This window comes from Macrobrachium rosenbergii, chromosome 54 (assembly GCF_040412425.1).
Source record: "Macrobrachium rosenbergii isolate ZJJX-2024 chromosome 54, ASM4041242v1, whole genome shotgun sequence".
Taxonomy (NCBI): domain Eukaryota; kingdom Metazoa; phylum Arthropoda; class Malacostraca; order Decapoda; family Palaemonidae; genus Macrobrachium; species Macrobrachium rosenbergii.
In genome coordinates this window covers 13,102,435-13,119,100 of record NC_089794.1, presented here as the reverse complement: position 1 = coordinate 13,119,100, position 16,666 = coordinate 13,102,435, and the positions used below count along the sequence as shown (strand labels likewise).

Sequence of the window (16,666 nt, the reverse complement as noted above, 5' to 3'; positions counted from 1 at the left end):
CTTTACTCTTGTCTTTTTTCTCATATTTTCTGAGTGATAAATTATAAAATGTCGTATGTAAGTGTTTTTTCTTCTATTTATTTTGCTGACCTGTGTGAATGTGATTCAAAAATTTTTATTTATAATAAAACAGTAAAACTTTTCTGACTAAGTTTAAAGGCATGTTGATGATATGCAACAAAACACTAATACAATTTCCGATATGTACATAGTTTATGAACTATAAAGATCCTATTTACGCAACAAATTCTCAGAAGTCTACAGAGTGGAGAAATTATTAAAGTGCACACAATAATGGAATACAAACGATACTCCATAGTGCATTTAGACTGCAGATAATCGTATACCCATGTATGTACAGAAATAATCACGTATCTATTTAAACAACCGCTACCCAGTAGTAGAAAAACTTCCGCATATGAAATATTACAGATAATGCAGAGCGTATAGGAAAACCTTGAAGTCCTCGAGTCGCAATAATTTAAAAATACACACTACACCTACTCACGAACTTGCGTAACTATTTAATAATAAGGAATACATATAAACTGTACGTAACTAGGTGTCCGGAGTAGAGTCATCACATCTCACACAGACCATAGCCGATCACACGAGTCTCTTATGCACAAGGCCGATAATGCGGAGTGCGTATATACATAAAGAGTGAAGATCACCTTTAATCGTTTGTGTGTTAATAACCTGACCTTTAGTCCGCTGACTCTCTGGGACTCAATCAAACCAGATTCTATTGTTGTTCAGACGAATGAAAAGGCGTAATTATTATTGTTTTCGTTCTGCGGAGAATAATGAGACCGAGTTTTTCCTCGTCTTCTTATCTTTCTTCTCGTGATTGCTATTGATGGACGCGCGTGAGCCTTTGCTGATGCTTGGATGGGTTTTGTAGAGGCTGTGTGGAGCTTTTGATGGGGTTTTGTAGAGGCTGTTTGGAGCTTTTGATGGGGTTTTGCAGAGGCTGTTTGGAGCTTTTGATGGGGTTTTGTACAGGCTGTGTGGAGCTTTTGAGGGGTTTTGTACAGGCTACGCTGAGCTTTTGATGGGGTTTTGTAGAGGCCATTTGGAGCTTTTGATGGGGTTTTGTAGAGGCTATATGGAGGTTTTGATGGGGTTTTGTAGAGGCTGTGTGGGGCTTCTGATGGGGTTTTGTAGAGGTTATGTGGGTATTTGATGGGGCTTTGTAGAGGCTACGCTATGCTTTTGATGGGGGTTTTGTATAGGCTGTATGGAGCTTTTGTTGATGTTTTGTAGAGGCTGTGTGGAACTTTTGATGGGGTTTTGTAGAGGCTGTGTGGGACTTCTGATGGGGTTTTGTAGAGGTTATGTGGGTATTTGATGGGGCTTTGTAGAGGCTGCGCTATGCCTTTGATGGGGGTTTTGTATAGGCTGTATGGAGCTTTTGTTGATGTTTTGTAGAGGCTGTGTGGAACTTTTGATGGGGTTTTGTAGAGGCTGTGTGGAGCTTTTGATGGGGTTTTGCAGAAGCTGTGTAGAACTTTTGATAGGATTTTGTAAAGGTTGTCTGAAGCTTTTGATGGAGTTTTGTAGAGGCTGTGCTGAGCTTTTGATGGGGTTTTGTAGAGGCTGTGCTGAGCTTTTGACGAGGTTTTGTAGAGGCTGTGCCGAGATTTTGATGAGGTTTTGTAGATGCTGTTTGGAGCTTTTGATGGGGTTTTGTAAAGGATGTGTGGAACATTTGTAGGGTTTTGTACAGGTTGTACTGAACTTTTGATGGGGTTTTGTAGAGGCTGTTTGGGGCTTTTGTAGATGCTGTTTGGAGTTTTTGATGGGGTTTTGTAGAGGTAGAGGCTGTTTGGAGCTTTTGATGGGGCTTTCTAGACGTTGTGTGGAGCTCTCGATGGGGTTTTGTAGAGGCTGTGTGGCGCTCTTAACGGCGGTTTGCAGAGGTTGCGTGGAGTTCTTGATCGGGTTTTGAAGAGGCTGTGCGGAGCTTTTGATGGGGTTTTGTGCAGGCTGTGTGGAGCTTATGATGAAGTTTTATAAAGGCTTATGTGGATTTTTTTATGGGGTTTTGTATAGGCTGTTTGAAGCTTTTGATGGGTTTTTTTAGAGGCTGTGTGGAGCTCTTGATGGGGTTTTGTAGAGGCTGTGTGGAGCTCTTAACGGGGTTTTGCAGAGGCTGTTTGGAACTTTGATGGTGTTTTGTAGAGGCTGTGTGGACCTTTTGATGGGGTTTTGTAGAGGTTGTGCTGAGATTAGATGGGGTTTTGTAGAGGCTGCTTGGAGCTTTTGATGGAGTTTTGCAGAAGCTGTTTAGAGTTCTTGGTGGGGTTTTGTAGAGGTTTGTGGAGCTCATAATCAGGTTTTGTAAAGGCTGTGTGGAGCTTCTGAAGGAGTTTTGAAGAGGCTGTGTTGAGCTTCTGATGGAGTTTTGTAAAGGCTTATGCGGAGCTTTTGATGGGGTTTTGTAGAGGCCGTTTGGAACTTTTGATGGGGTTTTGTAGAGGCTGTGTGGGGCTCTTTGTGGGGTTTCGTAGAGGTTGTGTGGAGCTCTTAATGGGGTTTTGCAGAGGCTGTGTGGAGCTTTTGATGGGTTTTGTAGAGGCTGTGTGGAGCTTTTGATGGGGTTTTGTAGATGCTGTGTGGAGCTTTTGATGGAGTTTTGTAAAGGCTTATGTGTACCTTTTGATGGGGTTTTGTAGAGGCTGTCTGAAACTTTTGATGGGGTTTTGAAGAGGGTGCGTGGAGCTTCTGATGGGGTTTTGTAAAGGTTCCGTGTTGCTTCTGATGGGGTTTTGTAGAGGCTGTCTGAAACTTTTGATGGGGTTTTGAAGAGGGTGCGTGGAGCTTCTGATGGGGTTTTGTAAAGGTTCCGTGTTGCTTCTGATGGGGTTTTGTAGAGGTTGTGCCGAGCTTTTGATAGGATTTTGTAAAGATTCCGTGGAGCTTTTGATGGGGGTATTGTCGAGGCTGTGCGCAGATTTTGATGGGGTTTTGTAGAGGTTGTGTGGAGATTTTAATGGGGTTTTGTAGAGGTTGTGCTGAGCTTCTGATGGGATTTTGTAAAGTTTCCGTGGAGCTTTTGATGGGGTTTTATCGAGGTTGTGCTGAGCTTTTTAAGGGATTTTGTAAAGGTTCCGTGGCGCTCTTAATCGGGTTTTGTAGAGGCGTTGTGCAGATTTTGATGGGGTTTTGTAGATGCTGTGTGGAGCTTTTGATGGGGTGTTGTGAAGGCTGCGTGAAGCTTTTGATGAGGTTTTGTAAAGGTTCCGTGGAGCTTTTGATGGGGCTTTGTAGAGGCTGTGTGGAGATTCTGCGGAACTGAATTATATATGATGCAAAGATTTTGATAGGATTTTGTGCAAATGATGTAGACTGATAGAATTTTGTAGAGATGATGCAAGTATTGCAATGAGAATTTGATAGGATTTTGTAGATATGACACAAAGATTTTTGATAGGATTTTGTACAGGTGATGCAAATATTTTGTTTGAGTTTGTAGAGACGGTGCAGAGATTTTGCAAGGATTTTGTAGAGATGATTCAAAGATTTTGTAAAGATGCAAAGATTTTTCCAGGATTTTGTACAGGTCAGGTAGATCTCTTTTTGGGATTTTGTTGGCACTTCAGTTAAAGAGAAAGTCCTCTCGTGATTTCTAGTGATGGATTGGCGTGAGGTTCCAATGAGGTTTTGTTACGGTTTTAGTTGAGGTTTGGAGCGTGAAATGGCATTTCCTCAAATTTCTTTTCACATCGAGTTTTCTCCATGGAATGCCCCCTTTTCTAACTCCCTCTTACACTCACCCCCTCCCTCCCTTCTTTCCCAACCTCCAATGCATTACAGTGTTTTATCTACTTTTACTCTCTGATGCTCTTTTTATCCTCTTAGTAATTTTCTTGTGATCCGCTTATTCCAGATTATTTGTCTGTCTCTCTCTCTCTCTCTCTCTCTCTCTCTCTCTCTCTGTTCATTTTCGCTTTTATTTTTTCGCCGGCTCTCTTTTGTTGTTCCTATTGCTTGGTTCTTATTGTCTCTTTTCTCTTTTTTTTTTTAGTTTACTTCTCTCTCTCTTTCTGTATTTGTCACTTTCGTTACATTTTTCATTTATATATACTAATTTGCCATATTTTCCGTCTTTCTTTTTTTAATGAAGCTTATTCTCTCTCTCTCTCTCTCTCTCTCTCTCTCTCTCTCTCTCTCTCTCTCTCTCTCTGTGTTTCCTTAAATTTTTTCCTTTGATTTGTTTTCACATATCTCTGGCTTTCATTCCACTATTATTATTATTATACTATTATTATTATTTTCTAGTTATATATATATATATATATATATATATATATATATATATATAGAGAGAGAGAGAGAGAGAGAGAGAGAGAGAGAGAGAGAGAGAGAGAGAGAGAGAGAGAGAGAATGTACGACTGATATTCACGCTCATACAAATAAATATACACCGTTTGTGTAAGTTTGTGCACATACAGATATAAAGTTGGATGATATTAAATTACTCCCGAGGCATATGACTTAATATTTTTCAGTGTAAGGTTTTCAGAGTGAGCTGCCGTTTGTATAATTAACTGAATGAATTCTTATCCCCTGTATGTCTATGTAAAGAAAAAATTATCCTTATTTTCGATTTAGAAGTTTGTAAAAGGTCACAAACAATTTTCCTTTAATAAAACTTGGGTTATTCCTGCATTTAATTACGTCAAACATTGAGAAATATACTGCTGGCTTCATCATACCTATGTGTCATTACCGCAAGAAGAGTGGCTTTGAGTAACGTAGCTGTGTATGTGTATGTGTGTCTGTAACGCGTGGGAAGGTAGGCAGGGGGTGGGGACACAGACCCCCAGCGAGGATTCTAGCACGTGAAAAATACGACCAAAACAGCATTACGACTTACGGTGTCACATTACCTCGATTTTAGTATGTCAAAGGCGAGTTGTATTTTAGCTCGATTCTATGTAATCTCAGGTCATCTATCTCTGGGGCCACAGCATTGACGCGCCGTCAGACTGGACCTCGGGAACGGTTTATTTCGGCTGTAATTGAATACACTCTCCGTTACGGAAGGGGGAAATAGGTGGGACATTCCTTAAATAAAAAGCAAACCTGGTTGTTACTGTGTGTTCTTGCAGGACATAAGTCAAGGGCTGTGTTGATTGAACCCCATATTTGACTGAGGCAGGGGAGTTACGATAACTCTCCTTCCCTGTGTCATGTCCACTTTGCTAAGCTTGTCGATGAGGTTACGTAGGGTTGTGAGGCTTGTCGACGAGGATACGTAGGGTTGTGAGGTTTGTCGATGCGGTTAGGTAGGGTTGTGAGGTTTGTCGATGAGGTTGGGTAGGGTTGTGAGGTTAGGTAGGGTTGTGAGGTTTGTCGATGAGGTTACGTAGGGTTGTAGGGTTGTGAGGTATGTCGATGAGATTACGAAGGGATGTGAGGTTTGTCGATGAGGCTATGTAGGGTTGTGAGACATGTCGATGAGGTTACGTAAGGTTGCGAAGCTTGTCAATGAGATTGCGTAGGATTGTGAGGTTTGTCAATGAAGTTACGTGGGGTTGTGAGTATGATTTGGAGATTAAATGGAGACCAAGAAGCTTGTGATATATTTGGAGTTGTACGGTGAACTCGTGCTGGACGTTAGGCTGCTCTTGGATTTGAGGTGGTTATGAGGTTGTAGGGTTGTGAGGTTCCCTGGAGGACTGTGGGTAGGATTTGGAATGTACAAGTTGGACAGCAAACATGAACTCAATATGAGGTTCCCAAGGGTTGTGAGGTAGGCATGAGGTTAAATGGTTTTAAGGCGAGCTGCTTATGAGATTATTAGTAGCATGTATTAAAATTACAGTTCTTTGTAAAATTATTTCATGACATGAATTGACTTTTTATCTTTTAACTGTTGACTCTAACCAGGTTATTTCAGGTCATTTGATTTAATTTGTAATTCACATGTTATCTCTCGACGGTTAATAATCCTTTAATATGTAAAATTTGACTGCTCGACTTTCAGCAAGTCCCCTTAAAATCATTTTAATATATTTTCAACTGACTTTTAACTTCAGCTGTTAAAATGTCCCTTTTAGGTCGTTTTATTACATTTACAAATGACTTGTTTTCTCACCTGTTAATAAGTAATAAATTTTCTTGGTGTGCTCTTTTTGAGGACATTTACAACTGAAATTTTATCTATTAAATTTAACAGCCCCTTTTCGTGTTACTGAAGACATTTATAAGAAGGACTTTATCACGCAAATATTGACAAGCCATTTTAGGGTCATTTTAGAATATTTGTAAATGACATTTCATCTGAATTGCTATACCATATTACCCTAAAAAAAGATCAATCAATCAATATATAAACAGTCAACAAGTCCTTGGTCGAGATTGGCGCTCTTTCTCAGGTCATTCACCAGTGACCTTTTATGACCCTTTATCACGCAATTCGCTCTCGCCCTGTGACTGATCCTACTCCTTACGACCACTTTGAAGTCGTCGGGACCAGTGACAGCCTAAAGACATTCTCTTTTCGTGCCTCGAAGAAAACAAGAAAATAAAAGGGAAAAGACAGACAGCGAGGCTTCATTCAACAGGAGACGACGACTGACGGCTCTCATCAAAAGCGGAAGTTTACAAGAGCCAGTTAAGGATTCGATTGATCTGACTCTTCTAGGGTGGAAGGTTATCAAAGCTCAAGGAAATACAGAAGCAGGAATAGAGTCCTAGAGCCAATGCTGGATTAGAGCATGCCCCGGAAACAGCGGCACCGATGGAAGAAACAGAGCCGGTGACAACTCTCCTATCCCAAAACAAGGAACCAATATAAGGAACCGAGAGCGTTCCTTCAGGTATCCCGTTCGAAATTCGCCGTCGATACAACTAAATCCGAGCATTGGCACCCAGGGGACCATAAATGCCACGGGTCACGTGAGGTGCCATGCAATAGGAGAGAAAGAGAGAGGGAGAGGGAGAGAGAGAGGGAGAGGGGAAAAGTGACCAGCCGCATAAATTGGGGCTGGAAATTACTGCACTTTGGAGCACTCTTAATCAATTGTCCCCGGGCCCGAGTCTATAATCAGGGCCATCTTCATCTGGCATATATTCTCTAATTTATGGATCCTTAAGCGGTACAAGCTACTTCGAATTCAATTATACCCCGAGCACATCAGTCATCATAAACATGGATTTTCTTTATGGTTGGGGGACACGCGAGGTGGAGGAAGGTGGGGGATTGGACGGGACTGGAGGAGAGGCGGGTGAAGGGAATAGGAGGAGGGGAGTGAGGGGGGGATGAGGAATTGTAGAAAGTGAGTGTTAGGAAAGTGTGAGGCAAGGATTGTCGGAATGGATTTAATGAGAGAGAGAGAGAGAGAGAGAGAGAGAGAGAGAGAGAGAGAGAGAGAGAGAGAGAGAGAGTAGAATATGAAGACCGTACAGAGGGAAAAAGAGAAATTATAGTGACCTGAAGGGAAAACTAAAATGCATATAGAAATAAAAAGAGGCAAAGAGAAATTTATTGCTAACAGAGACAGATATACAGTTCACATAAGGAAATGAAAGGCGAGAGAGAAAGAGAAGAAGAAGGAGGAAATTAAATAAAATTCTCTGGACCAATTATGTCATAAAAAAACAGAATAAAAAACGAGAGAGAGAGAGAGAGAGAGAGAGAGAGAGAGAGAGAGAGAGAGAGAGAGAGAGAGAGAGAGAGAGAGAGAGAGGAAATTAAATAAATTTATCCGGACCTATTATGCTATAAAGAAAACTGAGGCTAACAAACAGAGAGAGAGAGAGAGAGAGAGAGAGAGAACATAATGTTGATTTTATAAACCAAGCAGAGAGAGAGAGAGAGAGAGAGAGAGAGAGAGAGAGAGAGAGAGAGAGAGAGAGACTTTGCTCCTTACCTGGATGATATCTAAAACCAGAATTAGATCACCAATGGCAATTTAAGATCAAGTGTCATATTTACACTTTGTTAATGATACAATAATTATTTTAATTGCTATATTTAACCGGCGAATTCCTTAATCCACTACTAAAACATTAGCAAAGAGCAAAAAAAAAAAAAAAAAAAGGAAAATACAGTAAACAACTCAATCAGGATTTTTTTTTTGGCATCATAACCTGGACGAATCATGTATCAGCCTCAAGTTTTGTATTTTTTCCCCCATTACATCTTCTTCCACTCCCATCTTCTTTTTGCCCTCGTTCCCCTTTCTCCATCTTTCTTGAGTGAGCATTAACATCCACTGGGTCATTTCGCAGTCTTTCCGAAGGCCCTCCGACAGCTATAGCGTGGTTTGGCTGTCAGGTGAGCGCCGTCATTAACCTGTCCCAGTGAGGCTGAGAGAGTCACTCGCTGGAGAAAACCGGTCGGCGGCCTGATGGTTACTTTCGGTCGGGTAATACTACATTTTTTCCTGTATGGGAAGACTGTGTTCTATCCGATCTTTGCGTTCAGGTGAATGAGATTTCATTTGACCGAAGACACTGTTCGATAAAACGGGATTGCATTTTTTTTCCTTACTGGAAGACAGTGTTCAGATGGAACGCTGCGTTTTGAATGTGATTACATTCATCTAAGCTTGCAGACAGTATTTTGGACGATGACTACATCTGATAAAGAGGAATTACATTTTTTCCCATACAGACAGATAGTATTCAGAGCAATCTTTACGTTCAGTTGAAAAAGATTTCATTAGTGTATGCCTGAAGACAGTATTCGGAATGATTGCTCCATCTGATCGATCGGGATTACATTTTTCTCAATACTGGAAGATAGTATTCTGAACGATCTGTGCCTTCACTTGAATTATATTTTATTTATATGTATGGCTGCAGGCAGCATTCAGGACGATGTCTACATCTAATCGATGGAGATTATATATATATATTTTTTCCCCCAAACGGGAAGACAGTATCTGAACGAGCTTTATGTTCAGATGAATTAAATTTCATTTATGTATGCTTGAAGACTATTCGGAACGATGACTACATACGGTCAAACGGGATAAAATATTTTTTCATTGCGCAAAGGCAGTGGTCAGACCTATCGCTACGTGTAGAATTAATTACATCCACGTACACTCGATGACAGTATTCAGGGAGACCTGACTACATCCGATAGAACAGTGTTCTGAAGGATGGCTACGCATCGAATGAGATTATACTTAATGTTTGCTTGATCAGGAAGGTGACTACATCTGATCGAATGGGATTACATTCTTTCCACAAGAGAAGACAGTGTTCAAAGCACTCGCCTCGTTCACTAAAACGATATTTTAAATTTATATGCGTGATCATTTCTATCCCTAACATCTTTCATAATTCTATTAAATCACACTCCTAATTATCAGCACTTATTATAACTGACGTCCTCCTTTGACATCCTGGAGTAGTGACATCCTAGAGAGTGACACAGTAAATACAGGGATGGCAGGATAGCTCAGGATGTGGCTTGACTTCTCAGGGTCAATTTAGCGTCTCAATAAAGGTCGCACAGGTGATGGGTACCTTTGCTCCTCTCATGTTGGTGGAGGTTAGACTAATGCTGCTGCTGCTGCTGCTGCTGCTGCTGCTGTTACTACTGCTACTATTACTACTACTGCTAATACTACTACTATGCCGCTTTTGCTGCTAATACTACAGAGAATAAATGAACATGACAGCACTGGAAATCAGTTATTATTATTATTATTGTTATTATTATCATTATTATTATTATTATTATTATTATTATTATTATTATTATTATTATTATTATTTGTCGTAAATGTAACAGCACTACTCCTTTTTCTGATTGGTAATAATAATGATTTCGTTGTTGTTGCTGTTATCACTATTATTACCTAGAATAGAATTTTATAATTATTATTATTAACCAAAAGAGAGGTAATATTATAACTATTCTGCAATAATTATATCAATAATAAACGGACATTATTTCACAATTACTGAAGAAATTCCGATAAATCCACAATCAATATCATACTGACATTTCAGCTGTGGTAAAAACTCACCCTAATTTCTTTGGTTTTCTGCAGTTACGAAACTATTGCACGGATGGAAATCTCCTGATAGAATATCTATCTAGTTCTGATATATGTTCTGCGTGTGATTACCTGTATTTTGTGGGGTGGGGTGTGTGTGTGTGTGTGTGTGTGTGTGTGTGTGTTTGAGGGGAGGGAGGGAGGGAGGGGGTGAAAGGCAGTGATGTGACATGAGGTTTCTGAATTGCTGTCCCGATATGTTGTCTGTTCTCCAGATCGTAGAAGCTATTTAAGATTATGGCACGGGAAAAAGAAAAAACATATTATGAGCGATGACAATGAATTAGAAGTTAAAATAATGATAATGCGATACTGCTACTGCTACTGCTAATAATAATAACAATAATAATAATAATAATAATAATAATAATAATAATAATAATATAATAATAATAATAACAAATCCTATTTTTGGTGAAGACTTCAGGTAACATTTGAATATTATTTGCCCGAGTGCAAGTGACAGAGAATCTCAGTCACTGCCATCCCGAATACAATGACGTACTCTCATATAGTTATTAGATATTCCCAGGAATTGTATTTATTAAAAAACATGCATACCACGTGGCTCAGTAAACTTAATACTAACAAATAAACAACTGTAACATACTGGCTTTTGCTGTAAACTAAAGAAAGGTTGTATAATAATAATAATAATAATAATAATAATAATAATAATAATAATAATAATAATAATAATAATAATAATCAAGAAGAAAGTATCACTCATTGATGTGGCAATACCATGGGACACCAGAGTAGATGAGAAGGAAAGAGAAAAAATTGATAAGTATCAAGACCTGAAAATCGAAATAATAAGGATATGGGATATGCCAGTGGAAATTGCACCCATAATCATAGGAAGACTAGGCACGATCCCAAGATACCTGAGAAGGAATCTGGAAAAACTAGATGCCGAAGTAGCTCCAGGATTCTTGCAGAAGTGTGTGCTACTAGAAAGAGCGCACACAGTGGGAAAAGTGAAGGAATCCTAAGGTGGCAAGATGCAACCCGGATCCCCACACTATAAATACCACCCAGTCGAATAGCATGACTGTGATAGACCAAAATCAAAATTATTTTTATTATTATATTAGTAGTAGTAGTAGTAGTAGTAGTAGTAGTAGTAGTAGTAGTAGTAGTAGTAGTAGTAGTAGTAGCAGAAACACCAGCAGTAACAATAATGATATTAATAAAGGAAATTGATAAACGATAAAATGCAATAATTATCACTATAATGATCAACATTACTACTTGTGTGAACGCTGTGCCAAAGCGCCCTCCCAGACAGACCCGTTAATAAATGCGATACGAGTGACAATTTCTCATTGCATTATTCTCGTCGTGTTCTCATTATGACTTTCTCAGATGTATTCCTGATAAAGAGACGGTATTATCTTGACACTAATTGCCGAATTCGGTACTGATAAGGGCTGATACACGCGTCGCCGAATTTTACGGCGAATATTGCAGTCAACCGAATGTTGACTTGGGTATTTTTTTTTTTTTGTGAGAGGGTGTGGCGACGCTCAAAGAATGTTTTCATTTTGGTAATATAAATATGTAATTGTGTGTAAAAGCACGGGAAATGTAAAATAAGGCAGTTAACGTTTTTGAAGTTCAAGGCTTACAAACAAAACGTCTTGAAAATACGCATAAAAAATGCAATATAAACCAAAAATATATACTTGTTTCAAAGCCTTTAGGAAAGACAAATTCAAAAATACTCAGTGACGGAAATACAGCCAAAATACAGTAAAACTACGAAGATATGTTCCTAAGAAATCTTGGGAAATAACACATAAGCCAAAAATTTGAAAAATAATCAAGTACTAACAAAATAATTGAGCACTAAACTATTAAACATGAAACAGGATACCTGTTATTTTCGGAAAAAATAAGAAATTATACACATACATATATAAACAATTGCACTGACATAAATACTTAATGCCTTAACATCCATGAGGAAAATAGCTCTTTTCTGAAGGTAGAAACAGGTAAAGGTGTGACTACATTTCCAATATGTCACCCGTGTTATCAATTAGGTGTGCTCATTATCATTATTATTATTATCATTATTATTACTAATATTATTTGGGGGGGAGGGGGGTCTATTACAGTCATCCTAGTCGACTGGGTGGTTTTTATCTTATTCGACTGGGTGGTTTTTATAGTGTCGGGTTTCTGGTTGCATCCAGCCTCCTTAAGAGTCCATCACTTTTCTCATTACGTGCGCTGTTTCAAGTAGCACACTCTTCTGCATGAGCCCTGGAGCTACTTCGGCATCTAGTTTTTCCAGAGTCCTTCTCAGGGATCTTGGGATCGTGCCTGGTGTTCCTATGATTATGGGTACAATTTCTACTGGCATATCCCATATCCTTATTATTTCGATTTTCAAGTCTTGATAACTATCAATTTTTTCTTTCTTTCTCATCTACTCTGGTGTCCCATGGTATTGCGACATCAATGACTGATACTTTCTTCTTGATTATGTCAATCAACGTCACGTCTAGTCTACTGGCACGTACTACCCTATCTTTTCTGATACCATAGTCACAGAGGATCTTTGCCTGATCGTTTTCTATCACTCCCTCAGGTTGGTGTTTGTACCACTTATTACTGCAAGCTAGCTGGTGTTTCTTGCACAGGCTCCAGTGGAGGGCTTTTGCCAGTGAATCATACCTCCTTTTGTACTGGTTCTGTGCAAGTGCCGGACATTCGCTTGCTATGTGGTTGATGGTCTCGTCTTTCATATTGCTCTTCCTGCATATGGATGCATATGGGGAGATGTTATTTCCATCTATTGGTCTTTGAACATGTCTAGTTCTTAAGCTGGGCGCACACTGAGACGCAGGCAACACAGGCAATGCAGCACAGAGCAGGGCAGAAAACTGCATTTCACCATTATAAATGTAAGTGCACACACTGCCACACAGACAGCACAGCGCAGGGGCAGACCTGCTTCGGCCTGCGTCACCCAGTGTTTGAAAAACAGTTTTCTGTGCACATGCGGCACAGGAAGTAACTCGCTCAGTAATCCGCCAAATTATTATATAATGTGAAAGTCATATGTCTGATGATTTTGTTAATTTCTGATGAATCTCTTGGAAAGTCCTGTGTGCTTATCAACACTGTTTTCCCTGTTATTTTTCCTTTTTACAGTTATCCATTATAATGACATTATGGAGGCAATATTACAGGTCAAAAGAAAAGGGAATTGTTCATCAGTGGATTTTTTCCTCCGTTCCTATATTGCAGAAAGAAAGACATGAAGGAAAATAAAACTTACCTTAAAAACACAGCCAGTTTTTCTCTACTCCCGATTGGTTTTTGGGTGTTGCAACCTTCAGATGATATGTCACTTTGTATCATGTTATGCACCTCATCAAATTGCTCTCTGCTTAATCTGAAATAATTCTTGAATCTTGCATCACTCAACTCAGATGTTAAACCAAATGCACCATGGGTATTCCTCTTGGCCATGTACTCACTCCACAGTGATCTCTTTCCCCTACAAATGTCATATAACAAAGTATTCTCGAATTCATTTTCTGAGTCAGATTCTGAACTGAGGTTCCTCAGGTAATCATGAGCGGCAGCCACAGTCACAGGACCTGCATAGGATGACAGACTGCTTCTCATTGTGCGCACCACACCTATGCTGACCTGCCCTGCCCTGCCCTGCCCTGAGTCTGCCCTGCTCTGCGATGCCCTGTGTCTCAGTGTGCGCCCAGCCTAAGGGGCTGATCTTGTGCCGCTGCTAGCATTCCTTCTGTTTCCTTCTTGAGTTCTCTCCTCTGTAGCCATTGCCATGTTTCATCGCTGGCCAGTTCTTTAGTCTGTCTCATATACTGTCCGTGCATTGGTTTGTTGTGCCATTCCTCTGTTCTGTTTTTCATTCTCCTGTCTCTGCATATTTCTTGGTCTTCGTCTACTTTTATCAGTCTTTCTTCCCATGCACTCCTTAGCCAATTGTCTTCACTGGTTTTCAGATATTGTCCCAGTGCTCAGCTCTCGATGTTGATGCAGTCCTCTACGCATAGTAGCCCTTTCCCCCCTTCCTTTCATATTATGTATAGTCTGTCTGTATTTGCTCGAGTGTAGTTCTTTGTGTATTGTCATGTGTTTTCTAGTTTTCTGGTCTATGCTGCGGAGTTCAGCCTTCGCCCACTCCACTACTTCTGCGCTGTATCTGATTACTGGTACTGCCCATGTGTTTATGGCTTTCGTCATGTTTCCAGCGTTAAGTTTTGACTGGAGTATTGCCTTAAGTCTCTGCATATACTCTTTTCTGATCGTGTCCTTCATCTCTTGGTGCTTTATATCCTCTCCTATTATTCCCAGGTATTTGTATCCCATCTCATCTACGTGTTTGATGCTATTCCCGTCTGATAGCTTTATCCCTTCAGTCCTTGTTACTTTGCCTTTTTTATATTGACCAAGGTGCATTTTTCTATTCCAAACTCCATCCTGATGCCCCAGATACACTCCTTACAGTCTGATTGGGGTATCTATTTCCTTGATGCTCTTACCATACAGCTTGATGTCACCCATGAATATCAGATGGTTAATTATGTTTCCTCCTTTCTTGAGTTGGTACCCAGCATCCATATTCTGCAGTACTTTTGTCATGGGAATCATGGCTACTACAAAGAGTAGTGGGGACAGTGAGTTGCCTTGAAAGATCCCCCTCGTGATGTTAACCTCTGCTAGTCTTATAACAGCGCTTGTAAGTACTGTATTCCAGTTGCGCATTGTATTTTTTAGGAAGCTGGTGGTGTTTTCCTATACCCCATATATTTTCAGACATTCTATTAGCCACATGCACGGTATCACGTCGAAATCTTTCTTGTAGTCAATCCATGCCATGCTTAGGTTGGTTCTCCTTCTCTTACTATTCTTCATTACCATTTTGTCTATCAGGAGCTGGTCTTTTGTGCCCCTACACTTCCTTCTGCACCTTTCTGTTGATGGGGATGGTGTTTGTATCCTCTAAGTAGTTGTATAGCCGTTCACTGATGATAACGGTTAGTAACTTCCACATTATTGATAGGCAGGTGATAGGCCCGTAGTTACTTGCTATATTTCCCTTGTTCTTGTCTTTCTGTATTAAGGATGTTCTCCCTGTGGTCATCCATTTGGGCGCATAGTGGTTTGTGATACCATACTGGAGCTGTTCTGCTATTCGTGGGTGTAGGGCCTTGAAGTTTTTGAGCCAGTATCCATGGACTTCATCGGGACCCGGGGCTTTCCAGTTGGGCATTTCCTTTAGCTGGTGTCTGACTGTGTCTGTCGTGACCTCAGTGAATCTTTGTTTTATTCTCCCCATTTCTTCTGCCTTGACTTCCTGGAGCCATGTTGCATGTTTGCTGTGTGATACCAGATTGCTCCATATGTTTTCCCTGTCTCTTACCTCGTTTGGCTTCGTTTATGGTTGGTTCCGAAGAGTTTGTTCTGTTGGTATCCTTTATTCCTGTTCATGTACCGTTGGAACTTACGTGCTTTGTCTTTAAGCCTCTGTTTTATATCTTGTAATGTGTTGTTTAGCCCCTTCTCCTGTACTTTGTATTTCTCATTCAGTCCCTCTCTTGTTTTCTTGCTTCTTAGCCTCTTTTCTGCCATCTCTTTCAGTTTACTCAAGTCAGATCTCATCGCCATGATTTGTTTTTCCATGAGCCTTTTCCAAGGCGGTTGCTGTTTTGGTTTCTGTTGGGTTGGTTGTGATGGTGGTGTTGGTGTTTGTATTGCCATGAGTTCTACAACTAGTCTTGTTCCTGCATATGCCAGGTTATTTGTTTATGTGATACTGGTGGTGTGTATTAATCTCATTATTTCAATAACTTGTTTTCTCCCTTAGTTTCTTTGTGTTGTGGGCTTTCATGGATTGGATCTTTGTTCTTTCTGTATCTGGCTTAGTCCATTGTCTGATCTTTACCACCCATTCTGACCTCTCTGTTACACCTTCCGTGTTTCCTCATGTATTGTTGTTTGGTAGCTCATCATCCCTGTTGTTTCCTGTGTCATCTTCTCTTAGCTCGTTTTCTTGTCCTTCCTTCAGTGTTGGGTGTAATTAGTCTTTCCAGTTCTTCTCTTTCTGTTGTGGAGAGCCAGTTCTTTTTCTTTGTTCCTTACTTGGTCTGCCAGCCTCTGTTCTGTTTGAGGGGTGTTATTTCTCTCATTCCAAATGTTGACCAGGCTTCTGTATTCTCTTTCTGTCAGGCTGCTTCTGATGTAGCATCCCCATATTTCCTTATTTTCTTCTTTTGTCCATTTCTTTTTCTGGTTTGCCTCTGTGGCTCCAGTGTCTGTTTGCTGGTTACTGTCGCTGTGGTGGTCAGTTGCTGGATGACGACCTCCAAGTACCCGACCATCCTCCCTGTTGATTGGGCTGTATACCTGGCTCCTGGACGAAGCTCCTCTCTTGCCAGAGGTTCCATTTACGTCGTTGTCGTTTGTTCTTCCATTTCTTTCCATCATTGCTGAGTTTTGCTATTTAACCCATAGCTGGACCCTACCCCATCGGGATTAGGTACCCATTTACAGCTGAGTAGACTGAGGAAATTGTGGTAAAGATCCTTTCCCAAGGAATCAACGCCGAGGAGAGCGGTCACCCGTCCAATGACTGACCAGCCCCA

At 40.3% G+C, this 16,666-nt stretch overlaps 2 protein-coding genes across 3 annotated transcripts in view; one reads left to right on the top strand and one right to left on the bottom strand.

Moving 5' to 3' along the window:
- Positions 1-16,666, bottom strand: part of LOC136834756 (uncharacterized) — a 350,563-nt gene that overhangs the window by 1,590 nt on the left and 332,307 nt on the right. The gene's annotated exons all lie outside the window — the stretch shown is intronic.
- LOC136834755 (protein Wnt-16-like) overlaps positions 1-16,666 on the top strand; it is a 344,423-nt gene that overhangs the window by 26,908 nt on the left and 300,849 nt on the right. The window lies entirely within an intron of this gene.